Below are 21,393 nucleotides of genomic sequence, written 5' to 3' on the forward strand. Positions count from 1 at the left end.
GGTCCGGTGTCTCCTCATGCCGCTGGGTTTGACGACATTTGGTATTTTTCTTTTCTGTCTACGAGTTACTCTCGTCCAGCAATAGATTTACGGAAAGAAACGATGCGTAAGCTGGACCAAAAATTTGGCTAATCCTGAGAAATATGTGTTTTTCTTTCGAATTGGGGTAGACGTACATGGTTGATTCTCTATCTAATACCTGTGAAGTAATTGATTAAGAGTAATATAGTTACTCTAATTAATTACTTTTATAGTAAACTTGCACTTAAGGGACAGTTACATTTTCCTGGTGGGTTTAAAGGTTGCGTTGTAAATTTCTATCTGCGGCATTGCCTCTTTACGAAGGTCTTTTCTGCTGCGATTAGACTTGTCATTTTTCTTATAACTGCTGGTCTCGTGCAGGTTTTAGCATTCATTTAAAACATGACACACTCAAACAAGGTTTTAACTGTTCGTATGAACATTCATCAACCGAATCGGTCACTTTTTAACCTCTGGTTTCAAAAGTTTGTTTTGCGGTATTCATTACCACGTCACCTGTAACGTAGCGACTAATTTAACACGTTAAAGGTGCTTTAATTGCTCCTGTTCAGGGGTTCTGTATTCTGCATGCAAGTTCCGTAGTTCACATAGATATTGTAGTTGTACTAGTCCTCTGTGTAAATTATGAACTTCTGGCATGAAAAGCATTATTTTTAAACATGTTGTGGGATACCTCGTCGTATCTGGTTACTTTAAACGTAAGTAACTCGACAGCAACTCAATTAGACTTAATGAGTAATTGTAACTAAATCACAGATTGGTTTCGGTAAATTTCCTTGTAATTAAGTTATCTCTCAGTAATATAACTGTAACTTAAACTCTTCTGCGTAACTGATACGGCTGTGATTATGGAGCTCTCGACTGGTTTCGATATTAGAGTCGCATTGAAGTGCACAATTGTATAGGTGCACTAAGTGCGAAGCTGTACGGTAGCGAAAGTACTGGCTATAAAATGCAAGTATAAATAATTGACTGCGGGTAAATTTAACGCAAATAGTTCGCACACTGATCCTGAGCACCATAAAAAAAGCATGTGCCAGCGCTCGTTTAACTTTGGTGTCCGTCCGGACTGTCCCTTTAAACTTTTGCAAAAACTCGGCATTACCCTACCCCGTATCTCTGGGTCACACACGGTTATTACGTACCGGGAACAGTGTCAACCACTATTACGAACGTACAACGCGTTTTAAATGTGCACATAATACCATGGTACCATACGCACCCTAAGGTGCGCCCCCTAAGGTACCATGCGCATGGTACGCGCCTAAGTTCGAACCAACAAAACCCGATCCGTTTGATGGAAAGTCCGCCTGCCCGAATGCTTGGATAGAATTCTACGAATATGCTTGGAGCAAGAATTTCTGGAGATCCGGTGAGGACCGGATCACAATTCTCCCCCCCCCCCACTGTAAACTGAAAAACACCCTTATGGGTGTAAGTGGCTTGTCCTATAACTCATACCACTTTTTACACCGTATGATCTGGAACACCCTTTTTAGAGGGTGTATTCTATGTGAAATACGCTTTGAAAGGGTGTTTTTCCTTGAAAATGCCATCTTTCGCACCCTTTTATGGGGGTGTAAGATTGTTAAACACCCTCCTAAAAGGGTGTATAAAGGGTGCAAAACACGGCATTTTCAAGGAAAAGCACTGTGTCAAAGGGCGTTTTACACAGAATACACCCTGTAAAAAGGGTGTTCCAAGACCATACGGTGTAAAATGTGGTGTGAGTTATAGGACAAGCCATTTACACCCATAAGGGTGTTTTTGAGTTTACAGTGCCCCTAAGGCGCGCCCCGACGCATGGTACCATGGTTTGCATATACTATAACGTGGTACGATTTGTCTATGTACCAAACGGGAGCTTGTCAATACCGAAGTACAAGTTGTACGTCTATTTTATCACGGGCGCGTAATATAAACGGTACTATACAATATTTCGCGTAATTATTACCCGTATTTATCCGTTACGAATTCGCGCAGCGCTCGTTATTAATGGTTTAAAGTAGTACAGTCCGTACTGTTCGCCGACTAAGCTCATTGCAACATCAGCCGCTTCTATTCTGACATGAGGTAGAACAATTAATCAGAAAGCACGACTAGACCCGAATGCGATATGAAGCAACGCAATCCGTCATCGCAGCATCTAAAATGCCATGCGACACAACAAAGCACAGTCTCGCGCACACCATTCGAGACACCATACACCGCGGCATTTCATGTTCCCGTCAACACAAAAAGGAGAACAAACTGAAATTGCCGTATACTGCATCAACAGACGTTGGAAACAATCTCGAAGGCAAAAATCGTAGCATAACACGAGAGTGCTAAGCCGCCATCGATCCACTACCGCCCGCCGGGACCTATCTTGATTTGCTATCTGCTTAATCAAGCTAATGGAGGGAGCTGCCCCTCCCATTCGCGTACAGTCCGGCCATACCGCGTGGATCCCAACGGACGGGAAAAAACCAGGAAGTGGACATTTCGCGTCTACGTGGCTTCCTTCCCCAGTCATCATGGCGCAGATGTGTGTTGACGTCGAAAAAAAAAGAAGAAAGAAAAGGTGGATAGTTAGTAAAGAAAAAAGAAAAAAAAAGTATCGCGTTATTCGCAGAAGTGTCCGATAGGGGGCGCTCTCAAAACATGCGGTATATGTGGGCAGGAAGAAGATTTGATTGATTGATTGATTGATTGATTGTGTGTGTTTTTGTTTTTTTTTTAAGAAGAGACGGAGGAACATGCCGTATTCAAATGTAAGGGTGGTCAATTGGGCGCAATTCGGGATGTCGGAAGCAATGGGTTTTCGAAACGACAGAGACGAAGTTCACTTTTTAGCAGTACAATAACAATAATTTTACGAAGATTAATACGCGCACAGGCGCTGGTACATGATTATTCAAATTATAATACTCTAATTCTAGGCAAGGTAGCGCAAGCTACCGCTCGTTCCAAAGCGTAAAGCCGCAGAATCCATCCGTCCGTCCGTCCGTCCGTCCGTCCGTCCGTCCGTCCGTGGTATAGTTTTTATTTTTTTAATTTTTTTAGTTGCCTCTAACAGGACAATATTTATTAAGGAACAGTGTTGATGAGAGTGTTAGTTTGCAAAAATCAACTGATCAACACCGTCATAATCATCCAACGTTAATGAAAATGTGCTTTCCTTGTGGATTCATCCTGATCGTAGGGTAAAGAACGCTCGGAAATTCGAGGCCTCTTGTGTAGCTCAGTTGACAACTTAATATTTCATTCGATTTCGTGATGGAGATTCGCATAATTTGTGGGAAGCCAAGCAATAAATTGTAATATGTTTCTTATAAAAATAAATTTATATGAATATATATATCTTTAAAAGTTGGAGTTGGATCGGACGGCTACGTAATTATAGTTGAAATAAATGAGAGGCAGAAGACGAAAGTAGGGGAAGTAGCAAAAAAGGGTTTATTAAAACTAAAAAAATTATGAAAGTTAGGGAGGATGTATACGTTACGGCAGAAGCTCCGCCTTCTTCGGGACGAAATAGCTAAATGTGGCCACGAGGCTGATAAGGGGCATCATTCTCAAGCCCCTTATCAGCCTCGTGGCCACATTTAGCTATTTCATCCCGAGGAAGGCGGAGCTTCCGCCGTAACGTAGACATCCTCCCTAAGTTTTATAATTTTTAAGTTTTAATAAACCCTTTTTTGCTGCTTCCCCTACTTTCGTCTTCCGTCTCCCATTTATTTCAACTATACATATATATATATATATATATATATATATATATATATATATATATATAATGACGTAAAAAAAGCCATTAAAGAAACAAGTAAATGAATAAATAAATTTCTTTAATGGCTTTTTTTCCCTCATTATAATTCATTGGCTTGCACAGTGGCATTGAGGAGAGCCCAGTCACCCTCCCAGGTGTATATCGCTCGCCGAGCGACCCCTGGTTTGCCAATTCCGAACGATGCGCAGCTACCCAGAGCTGACGAGCCGCAAACACGGTGAAACACGCGTCCTCTGGTGCTGTCGCATCGTTCCATGGGTATATATATATATATAAATGATAATAAATTTGTCACCATATGTTCTTACATATAAAATATATGCCTTGTCTGGTTTCCGTAATTAGGTTAAAAGAGCGTTAGTGTTATAGCCTATTTCACGTTTTTTTTTTAATAATAACAATCTGTTGGTATACTATTTACAAAAAAAAAATTCCTCTTGCTGGACTTCAACCAAAAGTAATTGCGAGAGACTCTCCTACATATGGGAACATTTCCACGAGTATGGGGAAGGACTGCAGACGGGCAAAATTAGACAGACCTCTTAAATGTCGACGTCTCCTTGCCTCGTCGTCTGCTGCGTTTTATACGTTCATCCAAGCTCAGACATAAACAGAAGGCGCACATCACTTCGTCAAAACCTCTACATCAAGTTTGCCATTCAGAAGTCACTGCAGACCTCCTGCGTCCGTCATGCTTCGACACACCTCAAAAGCCCCAAAATCTTATCTGCATCTCAATCTAGACAAAACCATCCCAAAAGGGCATGTTTATAGAGAGCAACATTTCACGTGACAGTTGAACTTTGCAGAGCATTACCAAGCGTACACCAACCACCAAAATACCACGAAAACACATCGCTGCAAACACTCCCAGCCGAGAAACAACAACACCACCATCCTCATCAACATCGACAGCGAGCCCCATGGTGTGCATCGTACCCTGCTCAAATTGTGCTGACCCGAGCGAAATATGCGCTTGGGCCCCGGCGAGGGTCAAGGTCTTTTTCTTTTTTCTCGCATTTTTTTTCTCTTGCATTTTCATCTTGCGTAGAGGCAAGCCTTCAAAGTGGCCGAAGCAATTTTTCCTTCTCTTTCTCCCTCGGTTAGTCTGCTTTAAGTTTCGAGTGCGCCAGTCGGCCACGAGGGGGCGGGATGTTCCGAAAAAAACGCAAAAGCGGGTTCGCTCTGCCGTCGACCGACGACTATACGAATACATAAGCTTATGGGCCTTGCGGTATTTTGCGCCATGGGGCAAGTTATGGTGGTTGCAGGCGGTCACAGCGCGTGGCGTTCTCGCAGACGATGCCTGAGGGTGGGTTACGGCAAATTGAGATCCGGATAGTTTTTTCGTTTTTTCTTTTTTTTTGCGTGTGGTGCGGTCAGTTGCAGTTTTTTTTTATTCCTCTTTCGCCAGAAGGTGATTGTCGGGAGACTTGCATAGTGAAGGTGGTAGGGGAGCAGTAACTCAGTGATTAATGGAAGGATTTAATTTTGCTGGTTGCGATGTTGAGATGGAATTGGATGGGAAGACGAAAGAGATGTATTTGTTGTTTGTTTGTTCGAGAAGATTTATAGCCTGCGGTTGGTTGCATTAGAATGCGTGCTTGCTTGTGGCACGACTGATGTGCTATCGCGGGCGTGCATATTAGAAAGGAAAAATAACACACACACACACACAAAAGTTAGTACGATAGAAGACTAGGTGCACAGTGCAAAGGCATCGTTGAATCGGTGGGATGTGGACTTGTTTTCTTTTAAAATGTGTCACACGATCTGCAAAGGACCAGCAACATTATTTTTAAAATTATTTCTTTATATATTTATTATCATTTATTATTATTATATTATTTATTTATTTATTTGCACACAATGTGTGCGTATACAGTTAGAGTACAGGTGTAGCTTCATGTGTTATCATCGGAAAAGTTTAGAAAATACACATTTTCGAAGGAAAAAAACGGTGTCAGGTGGTGGTGAAAAGCTCTTCTATCTTTTGTGCGTGTGATATACGTTAATATATGCGGGTACATATATGTGCAAAACTCTTACCGAGTGTTTTGTTTCGCTTTCAGAATTTGATTCTGGATTACCTTGGATTAAGTGCATGTGTCCTTCAGGCCCCAGTCAAGTGAGTTCGAATTTTATCTCGTTAATGTGAACAACTATATATACGTGCGCTGATATATGGTGACACGCAAATAGGACACGAGTGGACGAGAGTGGAAGAAAGAGAGACTCATAAAAAGAGTAGATATTGTGAACTAACTAGGGGAGGTGGGTCGACTGGACGGATATCAGGACAAACTGTCCAGGACTGTCCTGGACAAATCCAGGGAACATGGGGACTCACCATGCCCTTCTGGGCAGAGCGAACTCGCACCACACGTCAACAACAACAACTTTATTGTGAGATGATGAATGCGATGATGATGATGATGATGATGTACACGTCGAAGAAGCGACCCAGAAACGATTTCCATGACTATAGAACCAGATATCTACATGACTTATGTCCTCCGCGTCACTAAATCTGCAGAAAACACGTTAAACTTCGGGAAAGAGGGTGGGGGTGGGGGTGGGGGGGTACCCAAGCAACACAGTGAACTGAAAGTCGAGTGCAATAGGGGTGGACGGGTAGGTGGAAGGCCTTGAACGGACTTGCGAAACTAAAGAACATTGATAAGACATATACCGTACACCCCCTATCGCACTAGACTTTCAGTACATTGTGCTGCTTGGGTATCGTTTATTGAAAAAGAAAGCAAAAAAAAAAGACAAGAAAGAGAGGCGGCAAGTTGCCACAGGGGGAGAGAAAAAAAAGCAAAGAAGAGAGGGAAACACGAAAAAAAAACAAAAAAAAACGGGACACACCAACAAGACACACGACACGATACGTTCAGTGCAAAGTTCGGTGGCTGTGCCATCTGGTGGTCATCTTCGGTTCACACCATATACAGTTCACCATGATAGCTTTCAGTTAATAGCTTTCACCATAATAGTTTCGTTGGACACATTATAGTGGGTCATAGGTTTGTTGTTCACAGTAGGTCCAGTTCATAATTGATCAAAGGTTGTTGGTCACTCAGTTCACTACGTTTTTTTATTTCTTTGCTGTCAGAGGGAGGGAAAACAGAAAGCGGAGACGTTAGTTCCGAAACACTCGGGACTGGCTACTCCAGGACGCGTTAATTAGGGCTCATTATTCGTAAAACAAATGAAGGAAAGGGAAGGTGGGAAAGAAAGAAGAATAAAGGCCACAAATATAGCAAACAAATTGAATAGATGAGAGCATCACTACAAACTTACACTGTAAACTGGAAAACACCCTTATGAGTGTAAATGGCTTGTCCTATAACTGACACCTATTTTTACACCGTATATGGTCTGGAACACCCTTTTTAGAAGGTGTATTCCGTGTAAATCACCCCTGCAAAGGGCGCTTTTCTTTGAAAATGCCCTCTTTTGCGCCCTATAAACACCCTTTTTGGAGGGTGTCAGATCGTTAAACACCCTCCTAAAAAGGTGTATAAAGGGTGCAAAAGACAGCATTTTCAAGGAAAAGCACCCTTTCAAAGGGCGTTTTACACGGGATACACCCTCTAAAAAGGGTGTTCCAGACCATACGGTGTAAAAAGAGGAGTCAATTATAGGACAAGCGATTTACACCAATAAGGGTGTTTTTCAGTCTACAGTGTAGGCGCAAAATGGAACGCACGCACGCACGCTCAATGTGCTCAACGAATTGGCGTTCACCGTGAATGCCATTTGTTGGAAATTACATTCAATTTATCGTGTAACAGGGACATAATGTGTAACACATTCAAAGGTGACTCACACTGCAGGTCTACTCCAAATAATTTTGTTTTACCACACATGCATTCACTCGGTGTTTACGCCTGCGCGAGCTGTCGTTTCTTGAGGACTTCAGACTGCACTCTCATTATTAATGCGAGACACAGATCGGAGCAAGTCCTGAACACTCTCTTGACCATCGCGCAGAGTGTGTGTTCGTTGAAGGGCCACGCGTCGACTCTCGTATTCATAAGATGATGAATGGCCTGAGGAAGGAAGACATCGCTCCTCAAAAGAGCTATTGAAACGACCATGTCTGCCGACAACCCGTAGATAGTCTTAGTAAGAACACGTACGTACTGTTTTCTCGTAGCCTCTTTGCTCGTCTATACTATCCGTGGGCTTGGCAAGAACTATAATCAGATGAGTGCAGCTGCTGAATTTAAAAGTTCACCGGAACAGGGAGTGAGATTCGCGTGAAAGGCGAAATGCGTGCGTATTTCCACTTTAAATGGTGCAGAACGAAACAGGGAGAGCCTCTGGTTGGGGGACGCCGACATTTCCTATAGAAGGATATTCTTCTTTTTTTTTTTTTTTTTTTTTGGTGGGGAGGCTATTTATTTTGACAGGAAAAGTCAGCCAGAGGAGACGGCCTGCTATTCCTCGTTAAATAATTATATTATTCTGTTGCTCTTTTGCAATAGTCTGCTTTTGGCGACCAGATTAGGTGACATGGAAAAATATCTGCAGAAAACACGTTAAACTTCGGGAAAGAAATAAAGTTGTTATGGAAAAATATTTTTTAAAACTTGTAATTTCCTGTTAGCCCCGCGAAGCCGCCTGTGGCTGTGAGTGGCGTAGAGACGTGAACAGATAGAGAGAGAACAGCAAAAAAGAAAAATAAGAAGGGGGAGACAGGAGATTAGTGTGCGTCCCGGGCCGACTTCAGGGGTAACAGTGCCGACATTCATCTAGGAAGTCTTCCGGAAAACCCAGGAGAAACCTCAGACTGCACAGCCGGTGACGTGACTCGAACCCCCGTACCTCTCAGTCTCGGCGTAAAAGAAGAAGAAGAAAAAAAAAGAGAGAGAGAGAGAAGATGCAGGTGTTAGCCACGATGTGGTCAGGATCGTCCGTTCGGATACTCGTAATATCGGAACACATACAGGAAGAAAAGAAAAAAAAGCACGAGCAGCTAGCAGACCTCGTGAAAGCCTGTACAGACTATAGAGCAAAATGGAAGGTAAACGAGATACCCTTACTCGACACTAGCGCGTCAAGCGCGTTACGATATCGTACACCGGTACATGAACCTCTGCCGAGGTGACCTTCCACCGACACTGACCTTGTCTAACAGAGGGAGACACCAAAACGTTTCGCACTCTCTGACCCTCTCACAGCCACCAGCGCCCCCTGACGAATACCCTCCTCTCAAGAAACCAACTCGCACCTGCCTCCCTCCTATACCCTCTTAAATGCAACCGACGAAAAACATATTCTCAAGGTTCCCACCGGCCGGAACAGGATTTAGTCTCCCTCAATCACGAAGGGTCCAATTAAACCACCGCCACTTCTCTCCCCATTCCCAGCACCATCCACCCTACCTACCTACCTACCAACCTCGTGATCGAACCGCACCGACCAACCCCCCTCCCCCCCCCCCCCGAAATAAAACGAAAAAGACAAAAACCTTTAATGAATGCCCCACAGCTTCAGAAAACCCATTCCTGTTTAACCTCACACGAGCGTCCGTATCCCCTTCCCAAAGATCACGACTTGGCCCCACCCTCGACAGCAGAGGGACTCCTGAAAGACTAGGGGTCGACGGTGGCGACCTCTGACCTCCGCTTGTTTCTTCACTCCCCCTTCCCCGCATTGGTTTAATCTCGCTTCCAGGTCAGCTTCGTGCAAGTCCTGTAGACCCGATGACTCGGAACGCGGAGGGGCTGCTATTCGAGGTGTCCATAAGCGAAGAAGAGGTTGCTTGTGTTGAAAAACTTCCTCGGTCAGTCGGTTCTCGATGAACAGATATTTGACTGTATATATCGAGGTGAAGGTTGCTTCCTTTTGTGAGACCATGCGTGGGACCTGCGTGGCCTATTGGTGCGTGGCCTGTGTGGGCTTCGGTTTGTCGAAGCGCCCCCTGGACTGCGGTTAAGTTGAGAACTAGTATAGATGGTGGTGATATCTGTGAGCGGCTACAATGCTATCGGTGTCCTTCTTCGAGAACGATGACCCAGTCTCATCTCTGAGCAGCTCGCACATGCCATAGCCGTTGCAAATTGAACGTGGCCGTGACGGTGTAAATTTATTACGCATTGAGGCATCAAGTTGTTCTCATTGAAGCTATAAATTGCACCCAAGCCTTGAACCGCGTTCTGTTGCTTCTCCCGGCTTGTGTCCGGCGCAAGCTGTTTATGTCAGTGTCCTCAACTTTATGCTATTCGACGAAACCCGTGATCTTCAAAACGGTACGTCAAGGAACGTGTAGTACTACGCTAATGCTAGAGAACACACGACAGCACACAACACATACACTTGTATGGTACATGTGTAAGGCGACCTCGACATTGTTAAGTTCGCAGCCTCGTAGAAGAAGCTCATTTTGAGTTTCGGTTTTAAACACCGAAAAAAATCAGTATTCACAAAGGACCGCTATAAAGTAAAGAAAAAAAAATCACTGTATACTGCAGAGTACTGCTAGGGTATACAGATCACTGCCAGGTAAACCGGCGTGGGCCGATCTTCCCTTTTGTATAAAAAGATGTTGTTCCGTCTTCAAGTTGGTGTCTTCAAGAATATTCTGAGCTTCTTACCTCTTACCACGATGCCTCACAAAAGGCCCTCGAAACAAGACAGGCCCAACGAAAATCCATCATACAGAACAGAAGTAGAATCCCAAATTCCTTTTCTGCATACGCACCGTTGCGGGAAAGCAGCTCGGCATTTGAGGAAGAAGAAGAAAAAAAAAGTGCCCCTTTCGACGCAAAGTTCGTTACGCCAAACTGGCTCTATGGTTTCGTGCCTCTTGTAAAGAACCGAAGCAGGGAAACGAGACGGACCCAGAAAGAGAACGAAAATAAAATGATCGGTCGGCGTGCTGAGGAATGCGGAAATAGATTTTTCTATGTTCCTACGCTGAAGAAGCATGTAACGAGGTTCAATATGACGAAGGGTCAACGTCAAAATGTCGCTTTTGCCGACGTCTATCCTGAAGGGGGATTGCTCCAGGAGATGTAGATCTCTGTACTGGAGATTATACGAAGCAAAGAAGAGTTCCTTCTACTCAGTATACAGGGTGTTTCAGTTAAATCCCCGGGCTAAATAATTCGCGAACCGGTGCACCAATCGAATAACTTTCTTTTTTACAAGTACCTGTCCAATACCGCCTACAAGATGCGCACCGCGTGAATGAGCGGGAGGCGCTCATTATTTAAATAAAAATGCAAATGAGTTTCGTAAAAAAGCGTAACTTCTAAAGCAGGGCGCTGTCGGTATTAGAATGGGTACTACCCCTTTTGGGACCTTCAGTGGACACCTTTCAGAGAAAAATCTGCCACCGAAGCGGGTCATTTGTTGCAGTAATTAATTGGTTTCGGTTTACGTATTTTTGTCGCGGCTGGTCGCGGCGAAGCGCAAAAGGACGTAATTCATTGGTGTAATTCATTGGTGTAAGGACGTAATTCATTGATGGATAAGGGAGTGAAAGAGCGTCTTTTTGCGCTTCGCCGCGACCAGCCGCGACAAAAATACGTAAACCGAAACCAATTAATTACTGCAACAAATGACCCGCTTCGGTGACAGATTTTTCTCTGAAAGGTGTCCACTGAAGGTCCCAAAAGGGGTAGTACCCATTTTAATACCGACAGCGCCCTGCTTTAGAAGTTACGCTTTTTTACGAAACTCATTTGCATTTTTATTTAAATAATGAGCGCCTCCCGCTCATTCACGCGGTGCGCATCTTGTAGGCGGTATTGGACAGATACTTGTAAAAAAGAAAGTTATTCGATTGGTGCACCGGTTCGCGAATTATTTAGCCCGGGGATTTAACTGAAACACCCTGTATAGTTGAACGTTGTTGTATGGAAGAATGAAGAGGTATTAGATAGATGATGCAAGTGGCACTAAAACGTCAATGAAACCAGACAACTCGGGAAAAAGGTGCTGACGCCATGACTCGAACCTAGAGTCTCCTGGTTTCCGATCAGGGATGCCATACGATTACACCACGTCTCACCAAATTGCCTCACCTGCCTCGGCTATAATTCTCGTTCTTTATTAAAAACGTGACGTGGGCACATTGAATTGTTTAAAAACAATCGTTCTTAAACAGTTGCATTTCTTTCGCAGTTCCTTTTCTTTGTTCTTTTCTACACACTGTAACCGTCTTCACTCCTGTAACAGTGTGCATGGCACACGCTCTTTTCGGTGTATAATTTTGCTAACGTCGTAAATGGAGTACGGTTTAGCACGAGGTTGTCTCTCCTCTCATGTTATCTGTTAAATTCATTACTGCCATATCATTACTGTTCTGGACGCTGGCTGTTTTCTTCACTTCCCTCTGCTGTTAAGGGAGGATACTAATATTCTTGATTTACTCCCGATAAAAAATAACTGTAATACATAGCACTACGCAGTAACGGTGTCTATTTTATTGATTGTTGTCAATAGGATCTCTGTCCAGTAACTGTCAATAAATGATCAATAAGCTTGTAATGAGCGGAGTCAATGAAGTAGAACGAAAGTACAACTAACGAGACGCCATTTTCTTTTACATTCCTTGTTAGCGCCGCGAAGCAACTCTGGCTATGAGTGGCGTACAGACGTGGACACATGGAGAGAGGACAGCAGGAAGGAATGGGGGACAATGGGGGTTTCTATGAGTACGGGGCCGACTTCACGGGGAACTGTGCCGACATTTGTCTGGAAAGTCTGCCGGAAAACCCGGGGAAAACCTCAGACAGCACAGGCGATGACAGGATTCGAACCCGTGTCACCTCCCAGTCTCTGCGGGGAAGGTCATCATCCTAACCACTACGCCACGCGAACTGGTGGGAGGTAAATAGACCTCTACCCGGTAAGCGTCATCATGACGTTGGTATAGACAGACTGAAACCGAAACTAATCGGAAGGAGGGGGCTGGGTTTCACGGATGACCACGTGTTCGCTGCCTCCTATCGAAAGACAAGTAGGACCTAGGGTCGCGTCCCTCTCAGGGACCATCGTAATCCCCTCAAGATCGTGGCTTTCGGGCTCGACCTTGTTCGTCCCCTAAAGCTTCGAGCGTAGTTCAACCCTACCGAATTGGCGGCGCTGTGGAACACCATGACGTCATTTGTTCACAAGCAGTGAGAGGTCTATTAGCTTGCAATAAGAAAAAAAATTCGTTTCCTGTAAGACCATTAAACGCAGCCAACTCCAACACGAAGTCAGTGCAGAATGTATAAGCATCCACGGGTCTTGTACCAATCATTGAGGCAAATAAAAGTCGCGCGTACACGAAGAGCTATATGTCGTTGCTATACGTGCTCAGAATGGGTTATGCATAGTGTACTATAGCATGCACAAAAGGCATCTATGCAAACAGGCTGGATACGCGAGTCATTTGTGTACCCGCCTAAGAACGTCACGCGCCTCCAAGACAGGAACAGTAACAGCGACGTACGAGGAACACCACTATATTCGATGAAGATGGATTGTGTAATATGCATCTTTAGTTCTTACTGGAGCTATAGATACGGTAAAAAGGGCACAGGTACTGAGGAAGACGCGCACGCGTGTAATACGAGTTTATGGCTGTTGTTCTGTGGACGTGGCTTGAATTAGGGAAATGGGTCACGGTGCCTTCAAGCTTTCGCGCGGTATTATGTACGAATGTACGCTATGTAGGAAGACATGTGTTCCTGAGTTAGATGTACTGCATGCGACCCCACGTTGACGACCAAAACAAAATTTTAAAAGGATCATATCATTCCCTCACCAACAAGGTTCACTATGGGTAGTTCTTACTTAAGCACTGCACACACGGCAACGATACTTTCGCTACTACGTTACACAACTTGCCGGCTTCCCCGCGACCGCTATTATGAAAATCAAAATGACTTAGGCTTACGTGTTCGTGTCTGTCCATAAATGTAGCCTGCCTCGGATATAATTAGGGGCGAATCCAGGGGGGGGGGGGGGGCCCTGGGCGCCCCCCCCCCAAGACATACCTCTACCCCCCATTCCGGCAGATTTTCCTGCCGCACGCTCCGTTTTCCGCACACGCCGCACGGTGGCGTTCCTCTACAGCTTGCTAAGCTTCGCAACATGTAGATCATAAATAAAGTTCTGGTGTGAAATGAAAGCGCATCAGCTTGCCGTCTTATATGGCGACCCCCCCCTCCCCCCGTCTTCTCTCTTTTTTTCTTTAGTGCCCCCCCCCCCCCCCCCCCGAGGATCTTCCCTGGATCCGCCCCTGGATATAATTCCCGTTGTTTACGCTATTTTTAGTTGGACAGAACCCTATATGACACAACAATCAGGTAAAAAATTCCTGCTGAAAAGGAGTCACACTTATGTTTTTTGTTCGTTAAGAGTGTCCGGAAAGCCAGTGTAGTACAGGTCCCGAGAAAATGTACGGAACACCATAGCGACGTATTTCGTAATCAGAGCTATACACCCTATGGTAGCGAACTGGAGTGGACACACTTACTGACACACTGGACACACGCCCCCCTTTTGGGAAGTAACGCTTCAGTTGCTATAGTCAGCCCTGTGTGTGTGCACTTGTTTCTTCTTCGTGTCCCGTCTCTGCGCTGTTTTTGCGTAGTTATGTACCAACGTGCCCAAATCTCCGCCTTAACACACTTATACTAGGTGCATTCTTTTCGCTTGCACCTCCTGCACCAGATCTGAACTGGGTTATTTGCGTGCTGCACTTTCCTGTTGAAAAGAAAGGCATTACTAATAAAGTTCCTGGAATAAAGCTGGAAAGTGCAGCTCCCGAAAACCCGTCTTGCGTGGAGTCCAAGGTAGTGCAGTCCAGTGCAAGTGAAAAGAATGTGCTTACTGAGAGGTGCACAGAATACCCAGTCGCCTGTCTGTAAGTCTATCTGCTCCAGTTTGCTGCAGCGTGTCGCACCGATGAACATACACGCCACTCCGGTTGTTCCGTAAACTTTTGTCGGGATTAGTCTACTAAATTGGGAAATCAGAAAAAATCTGCATCGGGAGGATACGTTTATTGAAAAAGGAAAGGAGAGAAAGGAAAGGGCAACAGAGTTTCCCTAGCATCCTAGCACAATACCCTTCACCAGTAGTTCTTACACGGAATCGAAGCCCGTTCATTCAAGCTATCCGAACCATACTCCCCAGGCATAGTATCTTCCATCAACAACAGGGAACGCGCAAAAAGTAGATGCAATAACCAGCGAGACGTTTTCAAGCACATCTTTCTATACTAGAGGCGATCGTCACGATCATATACTTCACCATTTCCTCGATGTCTTACCCAAGCGATATTACGTAGCACAGCTTAGAGACGTCTTCGATGACTTGAGGGTTCAGTCGAGTAATTTCTTCATATACAGACATACCCCACCTCGAGGTCCCCCACCCCGCCCCGCTCACAATCGACTCGCACGTGAGGGGCTTCCGAGCTCGTCTACAGAAATCCAGTCCAATTCTCTCGGCTTCTTCATATATATATATAAGACATTTATTTGCAGTTATGCCGCATACCGCCTGAGAACAGCGAGGAGTTGGCTCCAGGGCTGGTGCTCGTGTATTGGGGTCCACTTTGTTTCATGGTCGTTGGGTTCGGCGGGGATTATTCCCCCTATTATATGATTTTGTGCCGCTTTTGTTTCTTGTGTTTCCCCACAGAGGTCGGCCGTTGGATGTGCGCGCTTGCAGAGAAATTAAGAACGTTATACGACCGTGGGGGAGGCTCGCCAGGATGTCTTCTACGAGAAGGGGGGATCTGAAGAAAGGTCCAGAGGGGATATATAGAACGGGGAGAATTTTTCTTTGATTGAAGGAGGAGGAAGGGATATATATATATATATATTGGATTTGTATGAGCTATACGTGCAGGTCTGGGTTTGTGGTAACGAGTCTTCAAGAATGCCTGGAAGGCGTTCATCCCTTTCTATATCTGTGCACGGAGCTTGTAATGGAAGGGACTGAGGGTGGTCGCGTTGTATGGGGTATTATGGGTTCACGGCAGGCTTGTGCCCGTTACTCGAAAAATGTAATTGATTACCGTTACCGTTACTTCTGTGGAAAAAGTAATTGATTACCATTACGAATTACTCGACTTCAAATGTAATTGAGTAACGAGTAGAAAAGTAACGCGTTACTTCGGTCGTTACTCTGCATTCACGCAAATTATAACAGTCTTTGTGTGCCTCAGAAAAAAAAAAGTTCAACAGTGGAACAGCTGAAATAACAAGACAAACAAAAACACGTAGGACAATGAGATCTGTACGCCCGGGAAGACGTTAACCCGATTGTGAAAGAGCATTGCGTGGAACTTCCCCATGACTCACTAAACCTCCAAAGCTTCAGGTACCATCACACTGGTGTAGGAAGAGATTAGGGAGAGAGACTCTGAAATTCCAGAGCGTTATTACAATGACCTCCGCTTGCTATAGTAGAACAGCCCAACAAAGGCTGATGGCACCAGGGGCTTGACTTGGGGCAGAACATCTGAAAGATAAGCTAATCTCTGCCGGAAAAGTAATCAATTACTTAGTAATCGATTATTCAGAAAAGTGATTGATTACTCGAAAAATTACTTTGACAGTAAAGTAACTGATTACTCGAAAATTACTTAAAAAGGTAATTGATTACAAGTAACGCAATTACTAGTAACGCGTTACGCACAAGTCTGGTTCACGGGAGGAATGGAGAGAGTTCGATCATTCAAAGTCGAAACTAGGAGGTTCCTTGTTTACACCATCATGCAGCGGTGACCATGAGGGGTCTACAGACGTGCATATGGAGAGTGCACAAGCAGGAAGGGAGAGGAGTTTGTATGCGTCTCGGGCAAACTTCTTCGCGAACTGCGCCGATATTTGTCGGGTATATGTCTCCTGTAGGGGAAGCCTGAGACTGTTCAGCCTGCGGTGGAGTACGTTCGATCCTTCCACCTCACAGCCTTTTAACATGGCTTCGTGGTTGTCATCGACTTTCGTTTCGTCGATCGACGAAGAGACGCTGGAGCCTAGCTACCGATGTACGAGTTATGTGAAGATGTAAGGAAGGTAGCATCTCCATGAGGAGTGCGGACGTAGACGAGGGTCGCCACCTAACACACTCTAAGAAAAAAAGGAGTACTTTTACTCCCTTTGGGGAGTAATTGCATTGCCACAAAAAATAGTCCCTTTCGGGAGTAAATGCACGGGAGTAAATGAATGCCACAGAGTGAAGACCGCATTTCACGCGCTGTTGTAAGAGTCCCAGGTACATAATTGGTGCGCATGCATGAAAATACTTTGAAGCAAACCGTCAATGGTGATATATCGAGTGATATAAAATCTTGCGCCATACTAGGGCACAATTTGCGAAGAAAGATGAGCTAACTGCTTCTTACTCTGTGTGGCTGGAAAATTGCTACGTTGTCTGACTTATACAGCCTTATGTCGTTCAAATTGACCAATGGCACATATTTACGTAGACTGTTGCATTCAGGAGACCATTCGCGAAGTTTAGTGACAATTTGCAGTCCTGGGGAGTAAATGTCGGGACTAAATGTTGGGTTAGGGGACTAAAATGGGGAGTAATTGCAGACTAGGGGAGTAGAAGCTGCAATTACTCCCTGTTTTACTCCTTTTTTTCTTAGAGTGCAGGACCATGTCCGTCCTCGTCTTCGCAACCACCACCTTCCTCATAGTTCATTATACAGACATTATAAAGACACTCATTCATTCCGCCGCAAAGATAACTCCAACGATTACTCGATTCCGAATTGCAAGCACTGTATACCTCATCTTTGACTCACAGAGGAGATAACGGGTTATCGACGTGATGTCCTAATCTGTTATGCAGCACATCCGTCGCTACCGATAAAGCGAGCACTTTCGTTCCTCGTCGATGGCCAGCGCTCGCACTTGCCGCAAGGCCCATCGGCCCCCAAAATAGTTACCCACGTTATAGGACGCGTTCGATCTGGCAGGAATAGCAGAGCGACGTCAATACCACGAGAGGTGCGCGTCCGCGCGTGTCACCTGGCTAAAAATACGAAGATTCAATCGGCCGACGTAAGCAACTTACGTGACCGTAATCGATGCGCACGTAGCTGAGTAGAGAGTTGTGGATCTCCTGAGCGCTTACGTCAATGTTGCCCTTACACTCTAAGAAAAAAAGGAGTAAAACGGGGAGTAATTGCAGCTTCCACTCCCCTAGTCTGCAATTACTCCCCATTTTAGTCCCCTAACCCAACATTTAGTCCCGACATTTACTCCCCAGGACTGCAAATTGTCACTAAACTTCGCGAATGGTCTCCTGAATGCAACAGTCTACGTAAATATGTGCCCTTGGTCAATTTGAACGACGTAAGCCTGTATAACTCAGACAACGTAGCAATTTTCCAGCCACACAGAGTAAGAAACAGTTAGCGCATCTTTCCTCGTAAATTGTGCCCTAGTATGGCGCAAGATTTTATATCACTCGATATATCACCGTTGACGGTTTGCTTCAAAGTATTTTCATGCATGCGCACCAATTATGTATATGGGACTCTTACAACAGCGCGTGAAATGCGGTCTTCACTCTGTGACATTCATTTACTCCCGTGCATTTACTCCCGAAAGGGACTATTTTTTGTGGCAATGCAATTACTCCCCAAAAGGAGTAAAAGTACTCCTTTTTTTCTTAGAGTGTAGGTGCCCAATGTCGCCAGTAATGATACATCATACGTCAGAAGTACAGCTTTGGACAAAAGTTTACGGAGGGCGGCGTCGGCGCATTTATGCAACGGAGCCACCTCACCTGCTACGTAATCAGGAAGACATCGAATAAGAAACGGGTGACCGGCTGTTCTATCCGTCCTTTCAGTGTATGTGTGTGCACCCCTATTTGCTGCCAGGGTGTGTCGCTACCATGGAGAAATACGACACCCCGGTGTTCCGTAAACTTTTGTCCCAAGCTGTTCTCGTGGTGGGTCTGGCTTACCCATACTGGGACTCCCACAAATGACTCATCATGTTCATGGTATACAACCTACAGTCCAACCTACTCTATATGCTGGCCGGATTACGGAAAGTTAGTTCACATGAATGGCGGGAGAAGACAATGTACTCAAAAACACACTACATGTGCGGAACAGTGTGACGATTCAATTCGTATAAGAAATTGTTGCAGAAAAAATCCTAGATATAAGACGGCTGTCTTGCAGAGCTCTGTTGGTTTTGTCTTCCCGAACAATGTGGATTCTTTAGTGTCAAAGTAACCGATTACTTGGTAATTGAATTACTCAAAAAATTACTTGGCCAGAAAAGCAATCGGTTGCGTTACAAATTACTCAAAAAGTAATTTATTACTATTAACGCAATTACCAGCTACGTACAGGTCTGCCCACACATCCACAATCCATTTTGCATGGGTCGCTCTTACGTGTAACTTGTGCCGCGCGCGGCTCCTTGCAGAACAGAATCAACCTGAGGAGGAGTAACGTGTCGCGGAAGAGGCAATTAAACAAGGACAAGGACAAACACAACACACTCTTCTTCAACGCCAAGTTGCACCCTTCACTTGAATGGTGGCAGTTGAAACCACACTTGCTAGTGCCTTTTTTCTTCAACCGCTATCATTAAACTCAGGAGAGGGTTTATGGTTCTGAACGCAATGGTTCTTGAGCTCACTTTGACAGTATACGGTGATTAAAGAACAGCAGTTCATGAAAAGATAACTGCAGTGAGGCCTGTGCCCGTTTCCTCCGCTTTTTGTGCAGGAGTTCTGCCGCTGCCACTTCGTCAGCACATCATGCCTCGCAAAGATAGACCCATGCAACTGGACTTTGTGTGTTTCCATTAACAGACGTTCCTTTAATACATGTACTTGCAGACTCCACGGCAAGGCGATTATATAGACTCCTTCATGATCCATTCCTGAAGCAGTCCTCAGTCGTCTTGATATTTAGGCCGCGCACACATCAGGCATCCGCCAGCATCAGGCATCGCAGGCATTCTTGTGCCTGCTAGTGCTTGCGCGTCACTCAAAAATCGAAACTGGATGTGCTAATGATTGACTTTCAAAAGAGAGAGAGAGACAGAGCAAAAAAAGTGGAGATATCGATATGCAAATGAGGCTCGTGTTTCCAGTATGTCTCCAAAACGGCACTGTTTTCACTCATGAAATCCTGGTTTCGGCTCCTATGCACGCTCGTGAACGGAGACAACAGCTTTTTTTCTTCTCATAATGGCTGAACTTATCCTTTAAAGAGACAGTGTTAGCGTATGGTATACCGTAATTCTCGTCACTCTATACTGTTTGTACCGTCTAAGGACTCCACCGTAATGACAGCCCATCAGCCCTGTAGTGGTGTCTTCTGTCCCTCGCTTGCTGCGCCTTTCTTCATACGCATCATAGACGATACGAAGTAACGCATCAAATTCCAAATAAAGCAGAAAGAAAAAAAGGAAACCAACCAATCCCGCAAAGGAAGCAAAATTAATTTTTGTTTCTTTTGTGTGTGTTCTTTTCTTTTTTTTTTCTAACCAGAATTCCACTTGTGCCGACGACCATGACTCAGACCGCTGTATCAACTTTCGTCGACGAAAAGAGTAGTCGAAAAATTAAACCCTTAGAGAAGACGTATATCCGCCTTTTAGATATCCATCGCTCATGAACGGAAATTATACCGTCATGAGGTGCAAGCGGTTAGAGCGCGCAGGTAATTTGAGCGCCCTCTTATATCTTCTCCCTTCCAGACAGCACTTCTGCGAACGCAGCATATCGCGTCTGCTGGATTTAGGCTTAGCTGCGCGAACTCTACTGCCCCATGGTGACGGAAACGCTTCGAATACCTCCGTCCGTCGGATACTAATTAGTCTCTTTTTTGGCTATCTGCTTGTTGCATGTGATGTGAAAAGACAATCCTGTGCGTGGTGCAAGCAGATCGTTTTCTGTGTGGCGTGAGCAGACCAGTGATGTGCAAAGTTCATCAAGTGAAGTACCACGTACTTGACACCGTCGGTACTTTATGTACAGTACAACGTACCACATTGCGAATGCACTCAGAGGAAATAACAAAGCACTCAAATCATCATCATCATCATCATCATCACAAAGCACTATAGGCACTATACGGGTATAAGAACCATTTCCTGGGAGAACAGATAGGACAAACCTAAGCTACAGTGGTGCTTGTCGTAGTGACGTAGTGTGTCTGCGTTCTTTCGCTTCCAACTTTTACTGTTTACCATTATCTCAACAACTTTTCAACATTTCATCCTTGCCAACAATGGAGTTTCAAAAATGCCCCGCCACGGCAGTTTTTTCTTCTTTTGTTTTTGCAGTCACAGTTGGCTACTTGAGCATTTGACGGGAAAGTACTCGAAAATGTACGTTGAGTAGAGTACAGAGTACAAAATTCGAAATATACTCCGAGCAAAGTACAAGTATTCAAAAATGTACTTAAAGCGTACTTCAGTGATTAGAGCGTCAAGTATTCCCCGCGCCTTCACTGGAACAGACTACTGTCCCGTGGTGCGAGGACACAATCCTCCGCGTGCTGTTAGAACTTAGCAGACGATCATCTGCGTGATCTAAGCGGACGATCGTCGGCGCGGGCGATCCTCGAT

At 44.9% G+C, this 21,393-nt stretch overlaps 1 protein-coding gene across 3 annotated transcripts in view; it reads left to right on the forward strand.

Annotated features, from left to right (window-relative positions):
• LOC135387836 (toll-like receptor Tollo) overlaps positions 1 to 21,393 on the forward strand; it is a 144,403-nt gene that overhangs the window by 62,474 nt on the left and 60,536 nt on the right. For all 3 annotated transcript variants that reach the window (XM_064616993.1, XM_064616991.1, XM_064616994.1), the window contains exon 2: positions 5,887 to 5,942. The gene's annotated coding sequence lies outside the window, so the exon portion shown is untranslated. The remainder of the gene's footprint in view (positions 1 to 5,886; positions 5,943 to 21,393) is intronic.

The sequence above is a fragment of the Ornithodoros turicata genome, chromosome 3, assembly GCF_037126465.1.
Source record: "Ornithodoros turicata isolate Travis chromosome 3, ASM3712646v1, whole genome shotgun sequence".
Taxonomy (NCBI): Eukaryota; Metazoa; Arthropoda; class Arachnida; order Ixodida; family Argasidae; genus Ornithodoros; species Ornithodoros turicata.